Raw genomic sequence first — 14,575 nt, 5'->3', positions numbered from 1 at the left:
GTTCTTCATTTTGAAATAAAATCTCTCAACTATATTTTTTAAGTGTTCTCTCTCTGCAGCTTGTCTTTTCAGTCTCTTGATGATCATGCACAGACAGATTTTTAGTCGCATGTAGTCAAACTGGTCAGTTTATTCTTTTGTGGTTGTGTTGGTGGGATTATCAAAGTGCCTGGCTTTGATACCCTACCCTCCTCCTTTCCCTCTCTCACTCTCTTCCCTAGCTCTTTTTCCTTCCTTTTTTGTAGTATTGGGGTCTGTTATGGATTAAAAATTGGTGGTCAACTTAACACTAGCTGGATTACATCAGCATGATGCTGGGCATAGATGTCCCACCTGAGGAAAGTTGCCAGCATAGATGGAGATGTGGAGAAGGAGATGCTATGCATTGAGGCATTGAGGCATTGAGGCATTGAGGGTTCTCCTACCTGTTGCTGTTTGAGCCGTTGGTTCTCCTGGAGAAGCTCTGATCCTTACATCAAGCATTGCATCCTGGCTCCAGAGGGGTAGATGTGTGCTGCTCAATCTCCAGGATGAGCTCATTGTGCTGGCCTCCTGGCATGTGCTCGACTGTGCTTATTGTCGGAGGAGCTCGGGGCTGTGTTGCTGAGGATGGCTGTGATGCCTTTCAGGAGAGCCCTGGTCTTTGTTTTGAGTGTGACTTCTCAGCTCCAGTGTAGAACCCTCAACCCACAAGCATAGCTCCTTCACCATGCTGGCACTTTCTGGCTTCCACCACTGACTTTGGGCCTTCCCAGCACGGATCTGTAAAAGAGACTGGTGTGAGTCCTTCTTGTGGGCTCTAGACCTACAGTTGGGCTCATGGGAGGCATTGTCATGAGCTCTGAGTCTTCATCTGGATTCATTTGGGACATTGCTGTGGGATTCAGGCCCTTGGCTAAATATTCTGTGTCTTTAGTGTTGTGGATAGATTTCCTGCATTTTCTTGTTAATTCTGGGTGGCCATCATAAAATAATATTATAAACTCCGTGTCCTGATTCTAATTGTTCTCTGCTCAGTCTTTGACTACAACAGGATCTGAACCCTGGGCCTTCATACTGAGCTACAATCCCCACCTTTTAAAACCTCTTTTATTTTGAGATGGCATCTCCTTAATTTTTTAAACTGCCAGGCTGGGCTATAACATCTTTTCTCTTTCCCTCACCCCCACCCCGAACCAGAATGCTAGGTTTATAGGCTTATGTTAACAGGGCTTCATATTTTTGTTTATTCATTGACTATTAACAATAAGGGTCCTAGGGAATCAGAGTTGGGCTAAATGCATCCAACTCATGCAATCAGAACAAAGTTTCGTATGTCTCATTTGAATACAAAGAGTATAAATATTCACTGCCTACCCTCTTGTGTCAATTTTGCTTTGTTTTGTTTTGCAAGCCTGTTGGATTTTGGGAATGCAGCCCCTCTTGGTTGATTTTGCTGTTTTCAGTCTCAAGAAAACCAGCACTGAGCCCCAATACAAGGAGCTGAGGAGCAGAGAGGGCAGTCGGGCAGGCCTGCTGTGAAGCTGTTTGTATCAGGTTCCTCTTGCAGTGAGAATTTACTTAGGTGCTCAGCCCGGACATCTCTGTTCTGATGAGTCCTTTGTGAACATGGATGAGTGCATGCCTTGGGCACAGTGACCACTTTCCTTGGGCAGTCTTTCCCTGAACACCAGGAACCAGGCAGAGTAGGTTGTTACTGATGGGTTTGTGTCTCATCCTGGAATGGATCATGGGGTGGTGCCAGGTGCCTTCTGTCTGGGCCTAAAGGGCATCTTTAGTTGAGGAGGAGCATCTTTATGCTGCCCAACAGGAGGCAGTGGCTGTGAATTGTCCCCAGAGCTCTAATCTAGCGCAATCCCCTGAGGTCATGTAGGGAATGGGGGTGAGTTTGTGCCAAACGAGGTGTTAAGGGCAGTTCTGGGAGAAACGTTTCTATATGACTGGTTAGTGTACCAGGGTGGGGGGCCCACCAGTTGTGTTGTCTGTTCTGTAGTGGACTAGCATGCCAAGCTGTTATGTTGATTTTTTTTTAGCTGCATTTCAGAGTTGTTCCTTGAGAGTTCTTGGTCATTTCAAGGGTTTGTAGTTGTAGTGGAGCAGAGAGGAAAAGTAGATCTGTACACTCTTCTCTAGGCAAGAGGTTCATGGTAGCAGCCTTCTGTTACCTCAGAACTCTGTGTGACCTCCTGAACTGATCAAAGTTGACTTTTAAGGTCCTCCAACATATAGCAATAAAAATTAACGACTACCTTTAATTTGCAATGTGTTGTGAAATGCATACCATACCTTGGTGAGGTTGTGAGTTCTGTTGCTATCTCTCCTACAGCTGGTGCTGCTCCTGTAACAGCATGACTGAGAGACACGGGAGTAGGTTTCATTTCACTTCCTTGATATCTTCTGGGATTCATGAGTATGACTTAGGTGACAAGGTTGTATCATCCAAATACTGGCTTTCTATGATGTCTTTGTTTTGTATTTGAATGTTAATACAATTAGATATTAAGAAAATGTAAAAAGCACTTTTCTATGAAAAAATAAAATTATAAAATAAAATAGAGACTAGTAGTTAATATAGTGTGCATCATGATTGTAAAAGAATGGCCAAAATGATACTCATGTAGTGTGTTAAGACCTTGCATTAACACCTTTGGTTCCTTAAATATGTGTTCTTTTTTTCCTCTAAAATATGTTTTAAGGCTTAGATAGAGTTAAACAATGGTACTTTTTATGTCTATGATGTTGTGTCAGAGGGCAGGGATTGTTTATCACAGGGTATCCACCAAGTGTGCTACACAAATAACGCAAAAATAGTAGTATTAGAAATAAACTCTGTACTTGTAGCCTGGTTAAGAAAACAAGTCCTTCTGCAGGCTTTTCCACCGAGGCAGTGGGGCACCAGGTTTGCTTGTACATGAGCTCCAGGCCCCCAACCATGTGCTACCAATGCCATTAAACTTCCCCTTTACACACAGATCCAGTCAAATAACAATTTCAGGACACAAAGTGGAGACCTAACCCCTAAGCACAGAGACCTTCTTCCAAGCATAAGACCAGTGCAGCCGCACTGGTGCTACACTGAGAAATGGCCCTGCAGCATTTTAGGTTGCCAAGCTGATTTATAGCTCACCATGCTGTTATGGGAGTTTTGAATGGGGAGACTTTGGGCTTTTGATGATGAAAAATTTGACTTTTTTGTGGGTGACATTTCAACTTAGATGGTGACATTTCCACTTAAATTTTAATATTCTAGGTGGTTTGAAAATGCACATCTTTTAATGAATTCACTGGAGAATTTCTGTTTTCTGTATTCCTTTAGGAAGACCTGGATTCTTTAAATATTATTACTCTAGCTTGAACACATTCATTTGAAAGGATTTCATTGAATTTTGTGGTCCTTAAAAGTTTGAAAGATTTTCAGTTCTACAGTTAAAGTGTTAAATAGTTAAATTAGTGAATAATTTAATTTTTTTATTTGCTGATCTCTTTATGAATCTCAGTCTTTTTATTTGGGTGTATAATTTAAGATGTTTTCAAATATATAATATTGTATTAATGCATCTTTCCTTTAGTAGAGTTGAATCTGCTGCTGTCCTCATTCCATGAGTTTTCACATCAGACACAGTTTACTTTTAGTACTTTTGTGTCTTTTCCTACTGTCCTTAATGTACATGGGCTTTGCTTTGCTGACTTCTATGTGGTAAAGGTACAGATGCATGTTGAACCTTTCAGAATTGAAGTGCTTGTTGATAGAGATGGATATATGTTTGTGTTCATTGGAGTGGTTGTTTTCTAGTTTTTTTTTTTTTTTTAACATGATCTGATGTGATGCAGACATCATCCAAGTGTTTGGGATTCTTAGGGACTCAACTCATGATAATCCTTTCTGTGCTACCAGTTTGCTGAGTGGTTCCAATTCCTCTGGGAAGGACCTATGAAGAAGTGGCTGCTCAGGCTCCTAAAGAGCATGCGTGAGGTGCCTGTGCCTGGGTTTAGTTGAGAACCCCATGTGAGGTCTCCATACAAGGTTTCCATGTGAACTCTGGATAGACTTCTCAGAAGCTTCTGTGTCAGTACTCATATGAGAGGACTTCATACTGAGACTTGCAAGATACAATAAAAGTAACCTAAAGACAGAAGTTGATGGCAGTGAATTTTCACATGAGAAAAACAGAGTGAACTCAAATAAATGACATAATATTGAACAGCAAGCTTCTAGAAAAAGAAAAGCAAGCTAAGCCCAAAGCATGTATGAGGGAGGAAATTATAAAGATCAGAGCAAAATTTAATGCAACTGAGACTAAGAAAATAATATAAAGAATTAATGAATCAAAAACTTGGTTCTTTGAAAGATTAAATAAAATAAATCCTTAGCTATTCATATAAAAAATTGGGGGAGGGGACTCAAATCCATGGAATGAGACTTGAAAAGGGTGAAATCACAATGGATTCTATAGAAATTCAGAAGATCATCAATACCTACTTTGAGAACTTGTACTCTAATAAGACAAAAAACACAGAATAAATGGACAGTTTCCTAGATACATATGAATTACCAAAGCTGAATCAAGATGATATAAAAATTCTAAATAACTCAATATCAGTCAGTGAAATTGAAAATGTAATTTAAAAACTACTATAAAGAAAATCCCACATCCTGATGGATATACAACTCAATTCTCCAAGAAATTTGGAGAAGATCTATACAGGACTGCTCAAATTCTTTAACGAATGTGAAAAGGAAGCAGTACTCCTAAACTGATTCTTGATACCACAATCATAGAAGGAGCCAACCAAAAACGAGAGCTACAGGTCAGTTTCCTTAATGAATACAAATGTAAAAATCCTCAGACAGAATGCAGTGAATCATTAAGAAGATTATACCCTGTGAGCATTTCAAGCATACAGGGATGGTTCAACATATGCAAATCAATAAATCTGGTTAATAGAACCAAGAATGAAAAGCACATGATCATGTCAATAGACGCAGAAAAAGTATTTGACAAACAACACCCTTTCATGAAAAAAAAACTACAGGTAATTGGAGTAGAATGGTTTTATCTCAATCTGATAACAGTTATTTATAATAAACCTGCTGACATTATACTAAATGTTCAAAAAATTAAAAGCTTTCACTATAAAATCAGGGACAGGACAAGGACCCCCATTATCACTACTTCTATTCATTATAGTTCTGGAAACATTAGCCAGATCAGTTAGACAAAAGAAAAAAAAATCAGAGGAATAAAGATGGGAAGCAAGTTAAATTATCATTATTTGTAGATGACATGATATGCTACATATAAAACCACCAAGAGATTCATACATTCAATAACCAAATTCAGTAGCATAGCTGGGTACTCAAATATCAGTAGCTTTAATGTGCCCAAGTTACAAAATTGCTAAGAGACAAATAGTGAAAACATATCTTTCCGAATAGAATCCAACAAAATGAAATACCTAGGAATGAATCTATTGAAGGAAGTAAAAGACCTCTACATTAAAAACTGCAGCAGTCTGAGAAAGGAAATTGAAGCAGATGTAAAATGGATAGATGTGCCTTGTTCTTGGATAGAAAGAACCAATATAGTAAAAATGGCCATAATTCCAAAATTGTTATACAGATTTTAATGAATCTCAATCAAAATTCTGATATACCTCATAGAATTAGAGAAACAAGCCAAAATTCATTTGGAACAAAAAGAAACCTAGAATTCCAAAGGCAATTCTTGGAAATAAAGACAACCCTAAATATAAAAACAGAAATATTAAATATGCTGGAAGAGAGAATAGGTAGAACTCTTGAAGATCCTGATGTCAGCAGAGATTTTATGAACAAAACCCCAATCACATAGGAACTATCACAAAGTATTAACAACTGCGATCTCATTAAAAAAGCTTTTATTTATTTATTTATTTAAAGAGGAAAAAAAGAAAGGACATTAAAAAAACAAAGCAATAAAAGGGTACAAGTAATACAGAATTTAAAGAAAAAAAATATACAGTAAGAAATCACCAGTTAATAGGTTACATATTATCTTCCCAGAAACAGTTGTCCAAATTACAAAATTAAAGCATATAAAGTGGACATTCATATAGTGATATTGGAGACAGTTCCGTTCAATGATCCAACAAAAGCTCAGTAATATGGTTTTCCATCCTATACACTCGAACATACCTGCCGTTATATCCCTTAGTCCACCTTCCTTTCCTCTCTTTTTTACAATAACAATTAGACTTTTTGGGTTTTATTATTCGCACAGTTCTTATTACTTTTTTTTGAAGAGAATAAAACCAAACGTGACTAAGCAAAACAGAGTCAGTTAGAACAGAAGGGTGGGCATAGTACATGATGCAAAAATAGAATACCAGATGATCAAAAGTGGTTATCATTGTGCCTCTTGCTATTTTTAAATTGAGTTGCCTATATCATCAGGTATAATAGAATTGATCAAAACAGTACAGAACAAGACCAATAAAACCCTACACTGGAGACCTTACAGGACTTCAAAAAAAGAATAATAGTCAAACCATAATGGGCATCATAGTATATCTTATTGCCTTCAAAGTGGTTGCCTTAAAAAAGTTTTTAGACAGCAAGAGGAACCAGCAAAGTGAGGAGACAACCCACTGTGGAAAAAAATTTTTGCCAGCCCTCACAGGTGTATGAAAAGGGATTACTATATAAAATATATAAAGAACTCAAGAAAAACCAGGCCCCCCTAAATTTAAAGACCCAATCAAAAATGGGTATCTAATATGAAAAGACACTTACCAGATGAAGAATGACAAATAAATAAATAAAAATGTTCAGCATCACTAGTCATTTGAGCGATGCAAATTAAGATAATTCTGAGATTCCGTCTCACTCTAGAAAAATGGCTTTTACCAAGAAATCAATCAAATACAAATGCTGATGGAGCTGTGAGGAAAAAGGAACCTTCTCCACTGTTGATGAGAGTAGACTGAAGAAACCATTGTGGGAATCAGTGTGGAAATTTCTCAAAAAACTAAAACTAGAGGTCCCATTTAATCCAGTTATTTCCCTTCATGGTATCTTCCCCAAATTATAAAAACATGTTGGGAGACTTTGAAGCTGGAAATTGACCATACCTGTGTGGGCCGGTTGTTCAGATCCAATAGTAAAGACTCCCCTGAGGTGAGTCGCAGAGATAAGTAACTCCAGGCCCCAAAACATTACACCCTTAGGTTGCCATACATGCAGATTATTAGGCAAAGGGGTTTCATGTGACACTAGGTTGCTAAATGTATAAATAAATGCCCTTACAGTGAAGGGGAAGTTCCTTTCCTCCCATCAGGAGGGAAGGCTCCACCTGATCCCAGCTTTCATCTCTTTTTTATTTTCTCATAGCCTTGTGGTCCTTATCCCTAGGAACCTCAAGAGCTGCACTGGTCGTGGCATATGGCACCTGACAAATGATTATTAACCTCATGATATATTAATTGTGCACCATGCCTCCACATATGCAGTATTGTCCGTTTTCCCAGCCTCCTTGAAGTCTGGAAAGTTTAAATTTGTAATTTGATTGAAACGTTAACGGAATCCTAGTGAGTTAATTCCAATCTACCAACTCCATTGCAACTTATAGTGAGAATACAGACACTAAGACACAGTCATAGTTACAGGCAGCCAAGGGGTCCTGAGACCAATCCAGGTAAAGATTCTTGGGACAAAGGCCTTGACCCAGGACCTCATCCAGAATTTATTCATGAAGAAAGGAATGGCTTGACGATGAGAATGGTGGGAATTACATGAGTAATGTCAGCTGTGCTAGCTAAGTAGCCAAAAAAGCACCTCTGCAGTGTTCAGAGAGAAGGGTATGCAGAAAGACCAATCTGCATAACTCAATTGGGGTAGCATTTGTATGTTTTGAAGGCTGTTGCTTTAGTTTCTGATATGTAAACTTTTGTGCCTTGGGAAGTCATTCCCTGTTATTTTTAGGTTCAAACTCAGTTGACATTCCTGAAGCTATGTAGCTCTGCCATCTCACTGGGCTCAACTATTTACGGAGAGACATGAGGCAAGGAAACAGGAAACTGTCAGCTGGCTTCAAAGATTACACATCAATACCTCAGCCCTATTTACTTTGCTTAGAGTCAATTGAAGGGAGAAGGAAATAGCTTAGCCCACTCTGTACATATCAGGACGTGGTAATAGGGCCAGGTTTAACTAAAACAGAGGTAATTGTTCTCCATTCAATGAGAGCCATCCAAGTGGTATTCTACAGTACAAGTCTTCCAAAATGTAAAATCTTTATGGTGACAGACTTTTGTTTCAGATTCATACTGCTGCCTTTAACAAAAACTAATGAGATGTACATCTCATTAAAGGTAAACAAGTCAGGTAAAAGCTTTCTAGTTATTAGATAGGGATGCTTGACTAAAAGCAGGTATTTTATGTTAATGTAGAAATTCAGGTGTGTTACAAAATGTCATCATGATTTTCATACTATAATATTAGGTATGGTTTTTATTTCTAATTTTCTGTGTAAAATATGTCACTGTTTACATTCTGTAGGAATTCAAATGTTAAAACATCCATGCTTAGGCGGGGGATTTAGCTCAGCAGCATAAGCGCCTGCTTTGCAAGCAGGCAGTCATAAGTTTGATCCCTGGTACCAATAAAAAGGAAAAAGACCAAAAAAAAAAAATCCATGCTTAGAAAATAACGATTCCATTTTATGTTCTAAGTTGTTCGATATTTAGATGAGATAGTAATATTAAACTTACTGCTTCTACTATACTGTGCTATCCATCTTCTGGATGTTCAAAATTGATGTTTAGAGACCAAATATTGGAGAGATATATGTGTTAAGAGGAGAGCCAATATTTTGTCCATAGCTCTCTGAGGACAATGAAGACCCAGGACATTAGAGAACTTCTGCTGTGACATTCTGTACTTGGTGAGTTGCTAGTCTTCTGATCAAGAAAATTGTCAGACCACAAAGGAAAGTGATCATTAGTGTGTGGTGTGTCTAAGGAGAGTCACCAGGACAAACGAAACTAAAACAAACTCTCAATCTTTCACAGAAAGCAACTTGGTCAAGCAATGACCTTGATTCATCCAGATGGCTGATACTGACAGGAGTTAAGAGGAGTTCAAAGGTTCCAAGGTAATTCCTGAGGAGACTTAACTGGCCTTGACAGATAGCAAGAGACTGATTGTAATTAATATGGATCTCACCTTAACTTGGTCTTGAACCTCCTACAGAAAAGTACAACTACTGGCCTAAAAACAATGGCCATAGTAAATGCTAGCTATAAAAGAAATTTAAGTCACTGACACCTTCTGACAATTTCTGGCTACACTGGTAACTAACTCCTGATATGGGTTAATGGACTATACAAGGTTAAATTGCTGCACAAAGGGACTTAAAAATCTTTGGACTGGAAATCTTGAGCCTAAATGGGTAAGTTAACTCAAAACAGAAAGTGTTCAAGAATAAAAACATGTTCTACAGAGTTCTCCAAAAACCTCTCCTCCAACTTTAGTGGACCACCTAATGCTTGCAGCAACAATACAGAAAAATGGGAGATGTTGGGAGCCACTGAAGCTGGCAATTGACCACACCTGTGGGGGCCTGCCATCTGGGTTGGAGAACAGTGACAGCCCTGGGGCGAGTCCCAAAGAGAAATAACTGGAGGCCCCAAAGCATCATGCCCTTGGGTTACCATATATGCAGTTTACTAGCATGTGTGGCAACCCAAGGGTACAGCATTAAATTGCTGAGTGTATAAACAAATGCCCCTACAGTGAGGGTGCGGTTCCTTTTCTCCCATCAGTAGAGAGGGCTTCATCTGATCCCAGCTTTCTGCGCCTGGTCTTTATTTTTTCACCTCTTGCCACCCTTTCATGTTCCTCACCCTAGGAAACTGTGTGCACCCTAGGAAACTGATGCATTTTTTTTTACTGTGAGTCAAAAAATGCAAAAATGCAAAAAATGCATCATACCACAGTGATATATGCTCACCCATGTTTATAACAGCAAAAATTGTAATAACTAAATCTTGGAAACAGCCAGGATGTGTATCACCTGCTGAATGGATAAAAAAAGATGTGATTTTTATGCAATGGAGTACTACTGAGCCATAGAGAAAGATAAACTTGAGCCATTTCTTCATAGATGGATGCACCTTGAGTTCATACTCTTATGTGAATTAAATTGGGCACACATGAGTAGATACCACATTGTCTCTCTAGTGTGAGAAAACTAAGTGCACGTAAAGAACCAAATACAAAACATATTGTGACGTAGGAGAAAAATGCTGAAATGAGAAGGGTAACCAAAGAGGGGAGGGGAAAAGAAGAGGAGAAATGAAAAAAGAAGGAAATAATGGAAACAAAACTTTTGTGACTAAGAAGAGGAAGTGGGATTGAAGGGAAGGTAGAAGAATGGGGAAAAAAGAATCAAGTTATATGAAATACCGGTACAAATTCCCCATGATGAAAGTGATTCATTGATGGATGCACCTTTAGGATATACCTAAAACGTACTGATAAACAATTAAAAAAGAAATACAATTTTACCACATGATAGAACATGAATATTGGCAGATATTGACCTGTTTTTATAAAGTCTGTATGAGACTCAGCTTCCTAAGTGTGGAATCACACCCTACAAACCTGATGTCAGCTGTCAAGCGCAAACTCCTGTGTTAGCCACTCTGTTAGTCAGCTTTCTCACTGCTAGGGCAAAACACTTGACACTCAGGGCTTAGAGCAGGAGAGGCTGAATTTGGCTCATAGTTCCCCAAGTTTCTATGATTGGCTGGCTCCAAAACAGAAGCAACAGAAGGCAGAAAGAAGGCTGTTGTGGAGCAAAGCTGCTCACTTTATGCAGTTGAGAAGCAAGCACAGGGAAGAGTGCCCGTGAGAGATCTGCCTTTCAAGGCCATGTCCAGAGTGACCCAAATCCCCCCGGGGCCCCAAGTCCTAATAGCACTTTCCACTGATGAGCGTAGTGTCTTACCCAGTCACCTCTCCAGGAGTCTCTTCATTTAACTATTAGCTTAATGTCACAGTTTTGAGGCACCCTGGAGGCCAGTGTGAACATAGTCTCCTCTTGCTGATTTATTATCTAGCTAGGGTGCATTTGCTATGGGTCTTTATCATATTTGCAAACTAGAGAAGCAAATCTCTCATGTTTAGATTTTTTCCTCAGTGAAATAAGAAAGGTAACATTGATTATTTTGCTGGACGATAACAAATTGAACAAAGAAAGTGTTTCTTTTCCTTCAAGGTTGGCAGTATTTTATTTGTTTGGATTTTGTGATTCTCCACACTTGTGGGTCAAAGTTCAAGCTAATGAAAACCTGTGAGGGAAAGGATTTTGGAGGTCTACACAGAGGATTTGTAATTCTTTGTTTTCAGAGGAAAAGTCATTATAAAAGAAAAAACATTGTGACCATTTTTCCTGGCATTTGATGCAATCTGGTGTGATGCTGATAATGTCTGGGTGCCTTGGGTCTCTCAGGGGGCACCTCATGATAATCCTGCCTGGGCTGCCAGTTTGCTCAGGGGTTCCCCCTCATCAGGAAAGGACCTGTCAATGAGTGACTGCCCAGGCTGCTGGAGAGGATGTGTCGGGTGTCTGTATGAGGTCTCTGTGTGTGGTTTCTGGGGAGAGCCCAAAGTGAGGTCTCTGTGAAGACGTCCTTTGAGGTTTCTGGGAAGTTTCTGTGTGAAGTGTGCATGGGAGGACTGACGGGGGCAGGGACAGCTCTGGGTGCCCTCTGTATGAGGTGTCTGGGGGAGATCTGTGTGAGAGGTCTCCCTGTCAGGCTCGGTGAGAAGGGCCCGTGTGAAAACTCTTCAGCAGGTTCAGCATCAGGGCCTGTGGGGCACAGGATGTCCCTGAGGGGACTGTGCACGAGGGCTCTGTGGAAGACCTGTGTGGGTGCCTCTGCATGGGCTCGCTTGGGACAGCTCCCTGGGAATTTCTGTGCAGGGTCTCTGAGCGGCAGTGTGAGGCCTCAGAGCTGTATGAGGGTCCTGTGAGAAGACTCTGAGGGAGGTTTCAGTGTGGAAAACACTCCTCAGGCAGTGAGAAGTCTCTCGCTGTCCTGTCTGTAGAGGAGACCTCTCTAGGAGGTCTCTGGAGGTCTACATTGCTGGCTTTACTGTACCTAATGGAGACTGAGTCGTAGAAGGACAAAAGCACATAGTCCTTTGTTCTGCATGGCCTGTTGGCTTAGCCAGCATAAGACCCTTTTCCTGCCTGGGCTGCCAGTTTGCTCAGGGGTTCCCCCTTATCAGGAAAGGACCTTTTAATGAGTGACTCCCCAGACTGCTGGAGAGGATGTGTCCTCTTCATTCCAGAACATTCTTCATGGTGTCCTGAAAACCCAGCAGCAGCCAGGCATAGCCCCTCCTGAAGACAATGTTCCACAGGGTGCCTGCTTCTTCTAAGCTTCCACGGGAGTAGGTGACTCTGTGGTCCAGGGCTCTTTCCTTCCTGAAAATGCTGGCTCCACTCTTGTGGCACAGGCTGATGTAAGAATCCAGGTCCCTGAGACACCTAGGACTTGCAGCCAGACTGGAAGTGCCAGCCCAGTCATAATGTGGGCAGGGTCCTTTGCCTTTGCCTGGGTCAGCCTCCACCCAGGAACGAGGCTCCTGGACTATGCCCGTGGCTGCCCTGTGTGTCCCACAGCCCAGGAAATGCTCTCTGGAGAAACGGCTGCTCCTCTCCTTGCCTTTTGGGCCCCTCTGCTTTCTCATAAAGACAATGTCCTGGAGCAAGGGACACCCCCACTAGCAGCAGAATGAGCACACACACCCCCCCTTACACAGGTCCTCCCAGGCTTCTTGTGTATAAAACATACCTTGTGTGATTCCCCTTTCCTCTGTGGTCTCTGGAGTAAGGAAGGGCTGGGACTCAGGCAAGACTCATGGTGTGACCCCAGGGCAGCCCCTTAACATTTCTGAGTCCCATAAACCCAAGAATACTCCTGAGTCTGTGTGCCTAAATATCTAAAGGTCACCAAACCCCAAATCATGTTCCATTGTTTGTGCTCTCTTCCTTCCTTAAAATTGGAGAGAGGCCTTAGGAAGTTCCCAAATGTATTAAATAAATTCATCTTCCCCAGGTTGCCTTGCTCCCTGCTGCTTCTGGCCTTTTGTGTGGGAGCTAAAGTTAGTTTCTCCAGGTCTGTCATGTCTGATCTGAACAGCTGGGCTCTGAGGTGGGGCCAGGATGAACCACTTGGCCCCTGACATCTCTCCCTTTCTCTGCCGGTGGGTGGCAGACCAGCTTCAGGTCTGCATAGTGCCCTGTACAATTCAGTGATCTCCCGCCCTGAGACCCTTCCTTGGTTCCAATGCTTGGTTTCAATGCTTCTCCCGCAGCCTAATCTCGGTCCCCAGGGGCTGAATATAAATTCCTGGGCACATTTTCTATCCCATTCACCCACTACTGTGACCAGGAGGTGACCTACGTGAAAAATAGACCAAGGCAGGGGATCCAAGAGCAGGGACATTGCTTACATGGGGCAGGGATGGACATGGCTCAGTGGCCTCCCTGACCACTCCCTTCCCAGGGTGCTACACAGAGCTGGATTTTCTGTCCAAACCAGGGCCCTGGATCATGAGGCCGCCCAGGGCTCTGGAATGGGATCTCTGAACTTTCCATAAAGCTGAACCAAGTGTGCCTTGTCTCCATCTTGGCCTTTGCCAGGAAGATAAGGGGCAGCACAGGGGCAGGCATCATCTATTCCCATTAGAAGATTAAGGGCCAATTTGTTAGACCTCAGAACCCAGCCCAGCATCTTCCTGTGCCACCTGCCACCCGCCCTGGGGTGGGGTTCAGCTCCCTGCTGAACCCTGTGGGGGGGATCTTCAGCCTATAACGTCTCTGACCTTGGTGCCTGCAGCTGCCTTGGGCAGAGGGCACCTTGGGCAGATGGGTTCATCCAGCTCCTGAGGTGGGGTCACCGCAGCTGTTAGAGCTTCAGTTGTTCCTGAAATGAGGGTATTAGGGAAATTCAAGGAGCAGTAGAGGCACTCAGGGCAAGAGCAGGTTTGCACCTCTCTGTCACGCTGCCCCACACCCTGTCTGTTGTAGACACCATAGCTCTCACAAGCACAGAACAAACAGAAGTCATTACCCTCTTAGGAGGAAAAATAGGTGTATTGGGCAATAGTAATGAACATGGATGGGTAATATTAGAAAAAATTTTTTTCTGCAAATGAATTTAAATTTTTCTTGGTGATGTCTTTTCCTACTGGGAAAGAATGGGGAGAAATTTTCTGGCTGAACACACAGAACACCTCCTTAAAGGAGGTGGCAGTGGTGATGGTGGCCTGAGGCCCTGGGCACTATTTGCCCACGCTGTGAGCACAGGTCCACAGGAGAGCACCAGGTGGGGATGCTGAAAGCTCTGTAGCCCACTGGTGAACTGTGCAGTGTTCAAGGACCCCTGGGCACTGGGGTGCCTTTCCTTGGGTGTGGCTGCATATCCCAGCGTTCTCCTGTGATCTGTCTAGAAGGATGGTGGCTGTAGGGAACCCCGGAGAACCAGGCTTGATCTTTGTTCTCTTTGTGCTGATTTAACTCCA

The 14,575-nt window shown here is 41.9% G+C and overlaps 1 protein-coding gene across 2 annotated transcripts in view; it reads left to right on the top strand.

The window, feature by feature from the left end:
* LOC100725022 (contactin-associated protein-like 3) overlaps nt 1-14,575 on the top strand; it is a 233,507-nt gene that overhangs the window by 27,986 nt on the left and 190,946 nt on the right. The window lies entirely within an intron of this gene.

This window comes from Cavia porcellus, unplaced genomic scaffold (assembly GCF_034190915.1).
Source record: "Cavia porcellus strain 051 isolate PalLab524CR breed Dunkin Hartley unplaced genomic scaffold, mCavPor4.1 scaffold_17, whole genome shotgun sequence".
NCBI lineage: Eukaryota > Metazoa > Chordata > Mammalia > Rodentia > Caviidae > Cavia > Cavia porcellus.
Note: the sequence above shows the minus strand (reverse complement) of the source record. Positions and strands in the feature narration are given on the sequence as shown.